At 40.2% G+C, this 14,516-nt stretch overlaps 1 long non-coding RNA gene across 1 annotated transcript in view; it reads left to right on the top strand.

The window, feature by feature from the left end:
- Positions 1-14,516, top strand: part of LOC140847674 (uncharacterized) — a 173,313-nt gene that overhangs the window by 138,262 nt on the left and 20,535 nt on the right. Inside the window, exon 3 of the long non-coding RNA XR_012127677.1 lies at positions 1,971-2,118. This is a non-coding gene — a long non-coding RNA (uncharacterized lncRNA). The remainder of the gene's footprint in view (positions 1-1,970; positions 2,119-14,516) is intronic.

Raw genomic sequence — 14,516 nt, 5'->3', positions numbered from 1 at the left:
CAGGGATTGTTTCACTTCTGTGATCTCCTTCCTGACATCTGTGATCTCCCTCCGGACTTCATCCCATTGCTCTTGCATTTTTCTCTGCATCTCATCCCATTGCTCTTTCATTTTTCTCTGCATCTCTGTCAGCATGTTCATGATTTTTATTTTGAATTCTTTTTCAGGAGGACTGGTTAGGTCTGTCTCCTTCTCAGGTGTTGTCTCTGTGATCTTTGTCTGCCTGTAGTTTTGCCTTTTCATGGTGATAGAGATACTTTGCAGAGCTGGTACGAGTGACAGCTGGAAGAGCTTTCCTTCTTGTTGGTTTGTGGCCTTCCTCTCCTGGGAGAATAGTGACCTCTATTGGTTTATGCTTGGCAGCTGTGCGCAGACAGGGCTTCTGCTACCTGCCTGGTTGCTATGGAGTTTATATCTGCTGTTGCTGTGGGCGTGTCCTAGATGGGGCTCCTCCTCTAAAATGGTGGAGCCCCGCATAACATCTTTTATATACACCTCCTTTCTTTTTTCTATATCATATCCTAAGTCAAGCTGTTAATCTCTCCCATCTGAATTATTACAAGAGGCCTTAGACCCTTAATGTCAGCTGTACTTGTTAATGACTTGTCTGACACCTATGGAGAGATGTAAGGAGACTGGGTATTATTTACCTCTTGGGAAAAGAGTCTCTCCTGAGATTCTGATAGAAGGATTCCCAGTTCTACACATAGGACACTCGTCTATTTACTGTATGTAACATAATAAGTATGTCCACATTTGGGAAAGCTTTCCCTGTCAGCAACTCCAGCTGAAGGTACATCAGCTGTCAGAGGACTTCAGCAAAGAACTCTCCCTCTCCCACACCTTGCTGCTTTGCGCAAGCCCAGCCATCATTTCTCCCAGACCCACTGCAGCCCCTATTCTAGGCCAGGGCTGTCAGATCTCTATGCAGGACAGAGGAGCAAGGTGGATGGTCTTTAAAATCTCCTGGGAAGGCTTGTGAAGGCAGGTGGTGAAGTAGCCATCACCCACTGTACCCTGGGGGATGAGAGCACATAAAACCTGCAAAAATTAAATAACTTCAGCCATGTGTAACTCAGATGTTAGTTAGGTTTCTCTATCTTTTGAGGTCTGAACTAAATTGCTGCGAGTTTCCTAGTGCCACAGATTGAGGAAGTCTTAAGGCTTCCTCTGAACTTCTCCTAAACCTCAAGCAGTATTTGTTTTCTTGACTTCAGTCCTTCAGGTTCTGCTTTCTTTGCATGATACTGACGTCTTATTCCATGTGGAATCCTCATTTTTTTTATCTAATTAATGCCCAAACTCATGAAAGTGCCAATGAGTTTACTAGACTTTGAGGGAAAGTTCTGCGGTCTTGGTGTACGGTGTAGCTTTGTGCCCGCACATCGAGGCCCTGATCTTTTCCCTATCCATCTTCTCCTGCTATTGCTTACCTCCTGAACTGCCTTCAGAACTTCTGGATTTTTCCTTCTGTTTTACTTTTCCTTCCTCTTCTAAGCCTTAGTGCCAGCTAACACTTAGTTTTTGGTTTGAGTAGGAAGAGGAAGGGGCTTACTTCCTATCCAAGCACATAACAGATTTATTTCCAAGTGTCCCGTTTTCTTGACATGAATTGTGGTAGCCATTAATACTAAGACATTTTCTCCATGTTAATATGTACAATAATGACATGTATCATATGAATATATATATATGTATGAAAATGTATGAATATGTATATACATATGAGCATGTATATATTTTCCATATATATATAGAAAATCCAAAACAGAAAAAGAGAAAATATTATCTTTCACTCACACACACACACACACACACACAGAAAATACATCAAAATATTAACAATGGTCATCTCAGAGTGGTGATATTATGGGTGAATTTTACTTTCATCCTCATCCTTTACAGCAGGCAATTTAAAAATTTATACAGTAGTCCCTGCTTATTCATGGCTTCTCTTTCCATGCTTTTAGCTAACTCACAGTCAACTGTGATCTGGAAGCGGGCGATCCTCCTTCTGCCCGTAGTATCTTCATGCTGCACCAAAATGCCTGTGTCACTCACCTGAGTTCATCTCATTGTGTGCACATTTGATCATCTCACATCATCACAAGAAGAAGGGTGAGTACAGTACCAGAAGATATTTTGAAGAGAGATCGAGACCACATTCACATACAGTGTATTACATTACAGTAGATTGTTATAGTTGTTCTAATTTATTATTAGTTTTTGTTGTTAATCTTTTACCTTCCCTAATTTATAAGTTAAACTCTATCATAGGTATCTATACCTATGTATGTATAGAAAAAATCATAGTATACATAGGGTTCAGTACTGTGTATGGTATTAGGCATCCACTGGGGGACTTGGAACATATGCATTGTGGATAAGAGGGGACTACTGTACATGCATTTTTTTGTAATATGGAAAGCTGTGAACATATCTAAAATGTAACAGAGAGGGTACACAAATTGCTCACTGCCCCAGTAGGCAGGGGAGGGGAAACCTAGGGCCATTGTGATCTAGGAGTATTGTTTCTTCTCTCTGAGTTTTTGGAGACAGAACTGATTTGACATATGGAGATCCTTGGTGATCTTGAAAGAGCTGTTTCAATGAAGTGGTAGGGAAAATCTGATTTCCAAATGAGTTTACATTGTTGTCTGCAAGAAATACTTGATTTACAGCTTCCAAAAGGGATAACTCCCCTCAAATCCTTGAGAGATGTAGAACAATTTTTTCCTTATTTTTCTGGAAATGAGAATCACATAATGTGGTTCACTGAGTGAGAGGTGGTAGGGCATAATGTCCTCACTGAGGGTTTTGGAACACATCATAATTCTTAGTGTGAGAAAGGCACATTGTACCTTCCTTTGCTGAAGCTGATATTTATTGATTTTTTTCTGTCATTAATGAAGGTGATGCTGTTTATCCCCTGGGAGCAGACCCATGGAACTGTTTCTGTGTAATTCAACATGGGTTTGAAAAATGCCCCACTGCTCCTCCTGTGGCCCCTCTCTGACCAGGGGAACCACTTTCAAGATAAGCCAGGCCAAAAGGCATATGTGTGGTGTTGAGAGCACAAGGTTTGAACCAAGACAGATGTGGCTCTGGATTTCAAGATATCACTTATTGGCTTGCTACCTTGGGCAAGGGCTCCATCTCTGGAACCCCAGTGTCCTTGTCTGTAAATGGAGGTAATGATGCCTACTTTATTGATTAGTTGGTAGAATTAAATGGGACAGCATAGCATAGGTACTTGAAGGCAGCTTGCATCCCAAAATGTCCCTGTGGAACAGAGTTTTTCTCCTCTTGCTCTTGAGGTTAGACTCATGACCTTGGCCTCCTTGGCAATACCAACCAACTGGTCCATTTGATCACTGTGCCGTCCATAATGTCACATGCAATTCCTATTTTGAGTCACTTTTGTTGTGATGTTAGATTTATTAGGCAGCTTTCCTGCAACTTAAGGGGTAACAGACTTTTCTGCATCAGGTAAAAATCACTTACTAGACCATTGTTTTCCCACTCTGATAAGAAGGCAGAAGCTGACCACATTCCATGGTGTCAGCTATGCACATAGGCCTCTGATCAGCCACCATAACACTATCAGGTTGAACAGGAGCACCCAGGGGCCTGGAGAAGATGCCATTGGGAATTGACAGAAAATATTTTGTATGTTTCCAATTTTGGCTTTCCCATTTCCCCCTTCATCTCAAAATTTAGGCCGTAAAGATAAAGCATCTCATTAGGCAGGGGGCTAAAAAGAAAGGAGATTAAAGATATTTCGGCTTTCAACCTGCATGTGGGTGAACAAGTCCCAAATTGAGCAGACTTCATTTTCTGACGCAAAAGCTAAGACCGAGGGATAGCTGTGCTGTGAAAATTCTACAGGGAGGGCCATCAGGTGGCGCTGCTGCTCCATGGCGTCTTCTGAGGTGCTTGAACGTACCTGGGGAGAAAGTTGCCTTTCAAATGGCGGAGAATTGTTTTAATGATGCCCGTGCAAGGGACTGCTAAAAAGAGCAGCCCCTTATTGTATCAGTCACAAGTAAGTTCGTCTCAGAAGGGGTTTAGCTCATTTGACCTTGGAAACCGAAGGCTTAGCTCCACCAAAAAGAACAGAAATCTGAGGGAGATTTGCAAAGAACAGAGCGTTCAATTCCCCTATAGAGAAACAAGGTTAGTGGTCTGGAGACAGCAAGCAAAAAACAGCACAACTAAAGATGTTAGCCTTGGAGAGCCTAAGGTTAATATGGATGATAAGAGCTGCAAAACCTTACTACATGCTAATTTGGTTTGTTAACTTATTGCATCCTTGAGAGAATATTTTCTTCTTCTGGACTGGATGAAGAATTCCCTTGAGCAACAGAGGTTTTTGTATCAGGAGATTAAGTAGCATAGAAAATTACAGCCCTGCATTTGTGCTGTTTGAGTTAAGATGGGTCAGCATTTTCCTGTTTTAAGCCATTGTTATCAAGGGTGTGAATTTGCCTGGGACATCCAGATGCAGCCCGGGTATCACTTCAATGCAGGATGTGTCTGGCGTGGCTAGGCTCCTGTAGGCAACCCAAATCACTGCATGGGAGATGGGTTAGTGGAATTGACTCACTTTAGAAACACAACAGAAGTAAGTTAAAAATCCACTGCAGAAATATGTAATGAGTTAGAAAAAAGTGTTAAAGATTTGTAGTGCAAAGACTTAGTGCTCATGTGTGCAACAGAATTGACAAAACACACTCTTATTAGCTTTTAACAGTTACTTGGGCTAGTGGTCTGTGAACTGAGATAGATTTCCTTGTGACTATAATGGCCCTGAATGATGTCTGCATAATAAATGCATATTTTCAAAACTGGTTAGCACACAGCCAGAAGCATTAATTACTCTGGAAGGCCAGCTGGCTGGGTTATATGGTAACATGGCCAAAATGTCTGATAACATGTATAACATCTCATTTTCTCTATATGTGCTCCTGGCAATCATAAGGGAGGGAAGGTAACAAACACTTGGGGAGGGGTTTTGTGGCCCAGACTCTATATCTACCTATGACCACGATGACTCCTCCAGCAATCCCTGTACAAGAAGATTTATTATTCCCATTTCAGAGCTGAGAAAACTGGGGCTTCAGGAGGTGAAGCAACTTTCCTTGGGTGCTCAGTTGGTGAGTGCCTGGGACTTAAATTTAGGATTATTTGGTCTGAGGCCCATGGGTTTTCTACTGCAATACCTCATGTATCTGCTCCTTAGAAGATGTTTCATTCCCTTTCAATTTTTATTTGTTTTTGAAAAGGCTGCTTGATCTCAGTGTTCTCATCTATAGAATAAGCATAATATCAGCCTTGCAAGGTTGTTGTGAAAACAGCTTAGCACAGGGTCTAACACCCAGCAAGTGCTCCACGTGTACTTCCCACCATTCTTACTGTTACATTTGAGAAGGAATGGAAAACAAGGCCTGGTAAACAATGTGCTTTGATAGTAACAAGACCTTTCAGCATTTAAGGGAATTGTGCCACAGATGTGTTAGTTTCCTCAATTTTCTCAGATTCATGAGGTGTAAGAGTAGAGTGCATACATTGATTTTCCAGCCAATAAGTAGACAACAACCAAGAAAGGAAAACAGGCATGGAGAATTGCATGTCGATACTCCGAGAAACGAGGTGATTGCAGTAATTGAGCAGAACCAGAAGAAGTCACATGTGTGATTATGGGCTGCTCTCAGGGTATCAGCACTGCTCCTGTCCTCCTGGTCTTTGAATGGACTAGGCGGGATCATGTAGATATCTCAAATCAGTAGGGTCCATCTTTAAATGGACTATTATACACATGCAATGAAATGGATTCAGAGAAACAAAAATGCTACCACGGGTTTGGACAATAAATCTACAGAAGTAACTGTGGTTCAGCCTTCCACAGGCCCAGCTGCCTCTCACGGGTGTCATGATACCGGGAGGTCCTTCAGGTCTGTACTGTGCTTTGTCACAAAGATGCTTTGGGGACAGAGTCCCTGACTGGGGGGATTAGGTTGGCAATCTGGAAGGAGGAAGCACTTGGTGGGGAAAAGATGGGAAGTGTAAGAACACAGAAGAGGACATGGAAAGGGGAAGCATAAGAATATTGAAAAAGGGCTAGGAGAGGAAATTATACTCAAAAGTGGAGATGGAAAATGAAGAATGGCCCTACCTGCCCAGATCTTATGTTTTCAGCCAGTCATGAATGAGAATTTTCTGCATAATGGTTTCAAATTCTCATGTACTGTGTGTTCATTCACCCTCTGTATCACCCCATGTTCCCTACCCCACCCTGCCAGCCCATGAGCTTTAGAAAGGAACTACTTTTATGTGCCCAGCAATGTGCTAACTGCTTCTGCATTCATTAGCTAGCTAATCCTACTACAATGCATATTCCATTTTTCCATTTTAGGCATGAGGAAATGGACTCTCAGCTTTAGGTCACATAGCTAGTAAGAAGCAGGGCCAAGGTTTAGCCTACCCATAAACTTGTGTTCTTTCTAACTAGGCCAATTATACGTAACTTCTCTGAGTTTTCATTTTGCTGCAAGATGTTGATTGCAACACCTTTCTCTGAGGTTATAAGAATAAAAATGGCCAAGATCACATATATATAAAGCTTCTGGAACAGGGACTTGTACATAGTAAGTGCTCAACAAATGTTAGTTTATCTTCATTCCCTCATTGGCAGTCAGAATGCATGTAGCCAAAGGCCTCCCAGTCAGTTACCAAATTGGGCTTGATTCAAACCCTTGTACTTTGGGGGAAAAAGTATTTTATAGGAGAAAAACTTTAATTTTCTACGAGGCCCAGGGAGGCTGCTGAGAATCGAGTTTTCAGTTTCATTGTAAATAAAAACAATAGAAGCTGCTGGACAAGGCAGGGTAATCAATTACAGGTAACTGTCAGGAGTTGTATTTACTGGGAAGCAATCTCGAAGCACAGCAATATTGAAACAGTGTGAATTGCGTGTTCCTTAATGGCTCTGGCCCTCTGGATACAGTCAGACGTGTGGGATATGGGCTTCTTTAAACTTTATTATTCCATCTCCTGAGGGATTTCATTTCATCCTCACCAGCTCATCTACATACCACACAGGTTGTCACTAGCAGAAAGTATATTTTCGGCACAGGCGGTGGTAAGATTGGTAATAAGGAATCAACTCCTGTTTAATGCAGGCTAAGTAGAGAACCGTGCAAAATTAACACCATCTGGGTTAATAAGGCCAATGTTGACAGAGTTTAAAATTGCTTTCGCAATTAGAGTCCAAGGAAATCTATATGTTTGTGGCTCAACGAGGACATAACAAATAGTGATGAAGATTCTGTTTCTCTAAAAATAAAAAAGGAGGGTTTTACCTCCCACTGTTTAAAGGCAGGGGAGTGGTGTGAGGTTGCCTGACCCAAGTGGATACTTCTTCCAGCAGCACCCGCAGCACCTGCTTCTAGAGTACAGGCAGTACTCTCCCAGCAGATTAGGCCAAGTCTGGGCACATTCCTTAGCATGGAGGGAAGACAGCCCATTTTTTTCAAGGGCTCTCTATGTCTTGCATTCAATAAGTAGTTGTTGTTCTTTGGCTATTGTAGCTCTATTTTACAGAGCTGAAAATTGAGGTGCAGAAAAATCAAGTCATGGCCTGTGAGTGGCAGAATTTTCATCAGGTGGTGATTCGAAGCTCCGCCTCCAGGGAAGGTGCACACTGGCTCTAAATTTTGGAATCAGGCTTTGTGGCATCTTGTGCGATAGGCATGACCACTGTCACATCACAGACATGGCTAGGGCTGGCCTGGACTCCCTTCTCTCTGGTAACAATTTCTCTTAACAAAGAGTTTACTTGAATTGGCTTTTTTAATTTTTGGAAGTAAAATAAGCAATAAGGAAGTGGAACACTACTAAAATCCCAGCCTGGATATCCTTTCTTGACTTGTGAGGTGAGGAGGCTGGGCCTCTTTGGAGTCATCCTCCCCAGGCCTCACCTGAGGCATCATCCACGGGGCCTTCATGTCTTCATTCTTCAGCGTCAACACCATTTGGGACATACCTTCAAAAGGGCTTACTTCCTGGAAAATTTTTGAAATCAGCTGTTCATACCTTTTTTTGTGATAGAAAGAGGAAAAAACTGCTGTTCCTTTCCTCTGTGTTGACTGTGTGATGCATCTTCCTCTGTCTTGTCTTCTCTCCTGCTGCCTCATGTCAAGAACTCTTAAGGTGGGGTCTACCCATGGGCTCCACAGGGTCCATGGACCCTCAGGGATTGCATGTAAACTTGCATGTATGCACTTCCACATATTATGTACATGTTTCTAAGAACAGAGTCTATGACTTTAATCAGATTTCCAAAGAGGTCTGCTTCTCTGCTCCCTATGCTTTAGCCCATCAAGAAGTTAGATTGCATGGCTCTGTGAATTTCCCTTATTCGGTCAGAGCATTGTTTCTGGTTTGCTCTGTGTCTTGTCATTCTCTAATATGTCTCCGTATTACATTTGATTTTTAGATTTCTGTAATACAGTGGAATAGCGATACCTGTTTATTCCTGCCTATGTACTAATTTTGGACTCCAAAAATATGGAAAAGATTGTGTGGAGTGTAACTATGTTTTTATTATTTTCATAAAGTAGACATTGCATTTTGGTTACCCATGGGACAACTTGGACCTGTGAACAATGTTTTCTAAGTTACTGTTATTTTAATTGGGACCATCAGTCAGAAATAGGGGAGCTTCTATATTAAAATTAAGATGATTGGCTTTTCTTAAACAATTGGAAGACTTACCAATCTTGGATTCATATTCCTGCTTGAAGACACAGGCCAGAACTGATGTTGCTCTTGACTCTGTACCTCTCCCTACTATTTCTCTGATGCCAAGGTCACTTACATCTTTTATATTATTGTACTCATATATGTATGTGTAGTTTTCTTAGCTAAATATTTCTCTGTACCTACAGACATCTCATTCATTTACATGCCTCTTATTGTAGGGATTTATATTCAGGACCTCTGTTCTAAAGCATAATGATCAAAAAATGAAAATAAATGGAAAAAGAGTGGGTAACTATAGTAAAAGTCCATTCCACATCTACCTTTCCAGCCGCCCTGAGTGTTGGCTACTAACAGCTCACAGATCTTACTTCTGCCCTTCTAGACCCATGTCCCTCCCAACACACCCACCCAGCCCACAGCCCTCTGCCAATGGCTGATTAACCCAGGATGCAAAGGTGAGAGGGACTTTACTGTGCAGTTTTGTTCCAGGTCCCATGGGGTGAAAGAGAAACAAGGCCCAGCTGAGGTCTGCCTTTGCTCAGCTGCTTTCCTTACCCTACCCTGCTTCTCTGCTCCCTATCCCTTGAGGACACCATCTATCAATGACTTTCGTGAGGATTCCTGCCTGAGACTCCTCTAGGAATCCCATTTAATAACATGTTGTCTGTGAAGAGAAGTTCCTGGAAACAGTTGTGACTCTGTAGCCAACCAGCTCAGGTTTTGTCATGGGACAAAGGTGAATCAGAATTGAACAGAATATTCTAAAGTCCTTGAACTTCTTTATCAGATCCTATTCCAGGGATGGCAAATCCGTTTTATCTCTCATACCAATACTATTAGATTAGTAGTCCCTACTCAGAGTATATGGTGGAGAAGACATGTGAGCTCCAGGGGAGAGAATGCTCCAAGTGATGATAAGGTCTGTTGGTGCTCTAGATGTCAGGGGGTTGGCATGCACCTCCTTCCTATCCTGCTCCTTTCTTCCAAGCTCAGCTTCATGTCAGCTTGGGTGACATTCTTTCAGGAGGCCTTTATTGACCCATGAGTTAAGACCATATGACCTTTTTCTGTGCTTCTATAGCAACCTGTAATTATCTATTTTGTCATAATTCCAAAATTGCATTTTTAATAGTTATTGAGTTATAATTGACATACATATTTAACTTGCACAATTCGGTAAGTTTTGACATATGAATAACCTGCAAAATCATTACCGCAGTTATAATAATCAATACATCCATGCTCTCTGTAAGTTTCCATAGGCCCCTTAATAATGCCTCCTGACTGTCCCTCCCTGCCTATCACCCTCTCCTGGCCACCTCAAGCAACCACTGATTTGCTTTCTGTGACTATAGACTATAGTTGACCCTTGAACAACATAGGTTTGAACGGTGCAGATCCACTTATATGCAGATTTTTTTCAATAAATATATTAGAAAAACTGGGGGGGACTGGAGACAATTTGAAAAATCATTTTCTTTCCCCTAGCTTACTTTATTGTCAAACTACAGTATATAATACATATAAACACAAAATACACATTAATCTACTGTTTATGTTATCAGTAAAGCTTCTAATCAATCAGTAGGCTATTAGTACTAAAGTTTTGGGGGACTCAAAAGGCATATGCAGATTTTCAACTATGCAGGGACTTGGCCCCTTATGCCACATTGGTCAAGGGTCAACTGTAGTTTGAGTTTTTGAGAGTTCTATATAAACAGAATCATTTGCTATATCTATTTTAAAATTTGGCTTCTTTCACTCAGCATAATTATTTTGAGATGCATTATTGCTGTTGTGTATATTAATAGTTAATTACTTTTTATGGCTGAGTAGTATTCCATCCCATGGATATGCCAAAATTTGTTTATCCATTCACTTGTTAATGGGCATTTGTATTGTTTCTGGTTTTTGGCTTTTCCAAATAAAGCTGCTCTGAATATTCATGTATAAATTAAAAGAATGAAAAGACAGCCATAGATGAGAAGAAAATTATAAAGCATATATCTGAAAAAGGACTTTTACCCAGAATATACAAAGAACCTTTAAAGCTTAGTAATAGGAAAACAACCCAGTAAAGAAATGGGACAAAGGTTTGAACAGATGCATCACAAGATTCAGAGATAACAAATAAGCACATAAAATGATGCTCAGTATCATTGGTCATTAGGGAAGAAATTAAAATCAAAACAAGGTGTCACTACACAGCTATTAAAAAACAGTTTGGAAGTTTTTAAAAAAGTTAAACATACATTTGTCTTATGATTCAGCTATTATACTCCTAGGTATTTACTTAAACTAAATTTTTGTTTCTGATTATTTGGATGCTTCTTTCACTAGAGTATAAGTGTTAAGTACCTTGAGATTAGAAACACTGTTTTTAAAATCAAATTTTATCTCATATTTTTATTGAATGTATATATTCCTAGAATCAGGTATCATATTGGGAACCTAATAATTGTCCAGTAAATGTAATCTTATGATTGAAAGGTAAGTAATAGAAAATATTCCTGAGTTTGAGTGTCACTGGAGGAGGATAAACATTTCCAAAAACATAGGTGAGGACATAGAATTGTACCCTTCAGGCTCTGCTGTGATTTCTTTTCCATTTCTAGCAAGAGATTTTCTAGGGTCCTATTCAGAGTGGCTATTACCTACTGCCTATCTATGCACTTTGCAAGTCACAGTGAACACCTGTAGCCTTTCTACCTCCCTGGTGGCCCTTCTCTACTTAAGTTCTTAGTTATTTATGTGTAGGATACTGTGAGTTATTTAAGGTAGAAATAAGTCTGATTTATTTTTGTGTCTCCACAGCTTCTCATTTAGCAATTTGTACATGTATTTGCTCAACTAAATATGGTGATTGGATAAATTAAACACAGCTTGACATCCCAGGCATCATCTTTCACTCTTGGAAAATGTGGAAGCTATAAAAGAGGTAGACAATTACACTGTCCTTATTCAATTTATCAAAGTATTTGTACTGTCTGTAAGATTGGACTCTGAAACTTTTCAGGCAAAAATCTAAAAGCTGTTTATCCCAGTATAAACAATACCTATGTACATTATAGAACACATAGGAAATGCAGGAATGTTTATTTAAGCAAGTTTAATTGTTTTTAGAAATTCACTTGATTTGAGTCAAGTACTTGATTGTATGATAGGTTAGGCTAGAATGAATGGTTATGTATTCAGTCCCTGACACCAGCTAAACATCATCTTCCTGCTATGTGCATTTTATTTTCGCTATTTGCTTCCTAAATAAACCAGAAGTTAAATATAGCAGAAGACTAATGATTCTTTGCCAGAGCTTCTATCTTGTGCAGAAGTTATAAGCACTGATCTAGGATCAAATGAATCTTGCAATTCTGTGCTCTGATTTTTGCATCAAAGGTTTCATTTGGCACTCAAACATTCTTAATGATATGAAAGTATGAGAAGCAATATCCTGATTATTTTCTCTGGTTTATACTTTCTCACAGCTTGCAACATTGTTACCAGATTCTCCTGAAAAATTTAATTGATGTCCGTCATGCAGATAAATAAAAGCACCAAATTTCTAATCCAAAATTTGCCTTCATCCAAGTTGCATGGCTCTCAGATCCATGGCCAGAGAGGTAGAACTCTAATAGGGATAGATGAAATGGCAGTCATCAATATGATAAAGGCTTTGAACTGTGATGAGAAAAGAAGAGAAATAATAAGAAATGTAATAGGAGAAAATGAATTCAAGCTTTATCTTTTCATTTGAATATGCTATTGGTTCTTATATACTTATGAAGGGATTTGTATTTTCTTTGTATTATTACTATTTATTTACATCTTTATATTTCTTCCTATCTATCTACCTACGTACTTACCTACCTATTACAGTGCTAGTTATCAAATGATTGTTTTTTAGCTCCAAATCTGCTACTCTTTATTCTGCTTTGTAATTTGCGGCTGAGCGCTGTAATAAACACTTCACCTTTGAGAACTGGTTCAATGTTAGGTTTTCAATAGAGGGGGCTAGAGAGACACTGCAGGCATAGCAAAGTGGCTTTTCCTGTGGGCTTTTCTCTGCCTTTGGCTGCTCAGCTGCTGGTGGTGGGTGAGTGAGTGTTCCAGGGGCCTTTAGTTTCCAGTGAGTTTCTCCAGCACTTCAGTAGAAGTTTTTCTGCAGACCAACTACAATCCATTGGCACCCCAGTGGGCAGCTTCCGATGGGCCAGCTTCACCCCATGGTCCCCCAGTGAACTTCACCAATACCCCAAGACATGACTTTCTGCAGGTCAGCCCTGGCCCACAATACCCAGAGAAATTTCCTGCTATTCAGCAGGTAGCCATTCCAATGAGGTCTAAATCTCAGTCTTGGGGCTGAGCTGGTGTTTTTCCAAAGCTTCACTTCCTTCCTCGGGTATTTTACCTAGGGATATAACTACTCCTAACATTTGTTATGAATCCTCTTTAACTCAATTAATAGTTATTCAGTTTCCACTAGTTAAGTATTTTTTAATAGAAATTTTTTCCTGTTCAAATTCTTGGTGTGGTTTCTTGTTCCTGACTGGACTATGATGGATTCAATAATAGTTACTGAGCTCCTATTTTGTACCAGACACCGTTCTAGCTACTGGAGACACAGCAAGATTCTCATCCTCAATGCCCCTATAGTTTCTCCGTAATGAACGTGTAAGGTATTAGGTGCAGCAGGGAAACATATTTTGGGATGAGAGTCATTGTGTCAGGTCAAAATGTTCTGCTTAAGAAAGTGACACTTCAACTCAAACTAAAGGTCGGTAGCAACTGGCCAAATGCAGAGGTGAGGGAAAAGTGTTTCAGTAAAGGCAACAGCTTGTCTAAAGACTAGTGTCAGGATTGAGTGGCCAGGTTGAAGACCTGCAGCATGGAAAGTGCACTGGGCAGGAGCTGGGAAGAGGGCATGAGACAAATGCAGGGGCCAGATCTCTGAGGGCTCTGTCAACTGCCTGGGCACTCCGGACTTTACCCAGCAGCTGTGAGGGCTGTTGAATTATCAGAAGATTATTCGCAAAGCAGGGACATAATCTGATGTCTGTGTCCTCATGATTTAGAGTGGTGGTTCTCAATCCTGGTTGTACATGAAAAACACCTAGGGTTCTTAAATCAAATCTGGGCCTGACTTCCAGACCAAGTAAATCAGTCTCTCCAGGAGTGAATATTAGGTATCAGTAGCTTTTACAGTTCTCCTGGTGATTTCAGTGTATAGTCAAGGCTGAGAGCCACTGATCTTGGGGAAGAAAAAAATGACAGTATGACACAATGAAGGTTAAATTACCGTTTAAGGGACAAAGCCCATTTACTAGATGGTGAGAGTTTTCCAGACTAAAGAGTACTGAAATTAATCTATAATACTACTTCATTTTGTCAGTCATTTAAAATTCCAAAGGCATCAATTTGGCATTTTTGCTATTAGGAAGTGGCTATAGGTGGTAAATATTTTTGATGTAAATTTCCTCAATTACTCAAGGTAAGGGTGCCATCACTGGGCTGTTAGGTAAATGTCTAAAATTAAGAAAATAAATGCAACATGGAACTTTCTAAGCTTTGCTTTAGTTCAAAAATGAAAGCTTTGGATAGTTAAACAAATATTTACTAAGTGAAAGAATGAATTAGTGAATGACCTCTTTGTAATTAGATTCTAATTAAACAAAAAGAAAGGGAGCATATCTGCCACCTTTTAACTTGACTAAAATTAATTAAACATTAATTTCTCATCTGAGATGAACCTTAAGATA

The sequence above is a fragment of the Manis javanica genome, chromosome 2 (assembly GCF_040802235.1).
Source record: "Manis javanica isolate MJ-LG chromosome 2, MJ_LKY, whole genome shotgun sequence".
NCBI lineage: Eukaryota > Metazoa > Chordata > Mammalia > Pholidota > Manidae > Manis > Manis javanica.
Note: the sequence above shows the minus strand (reverse complement) of the source record. Positions and strands in the feature narration are given on the sequence as shown.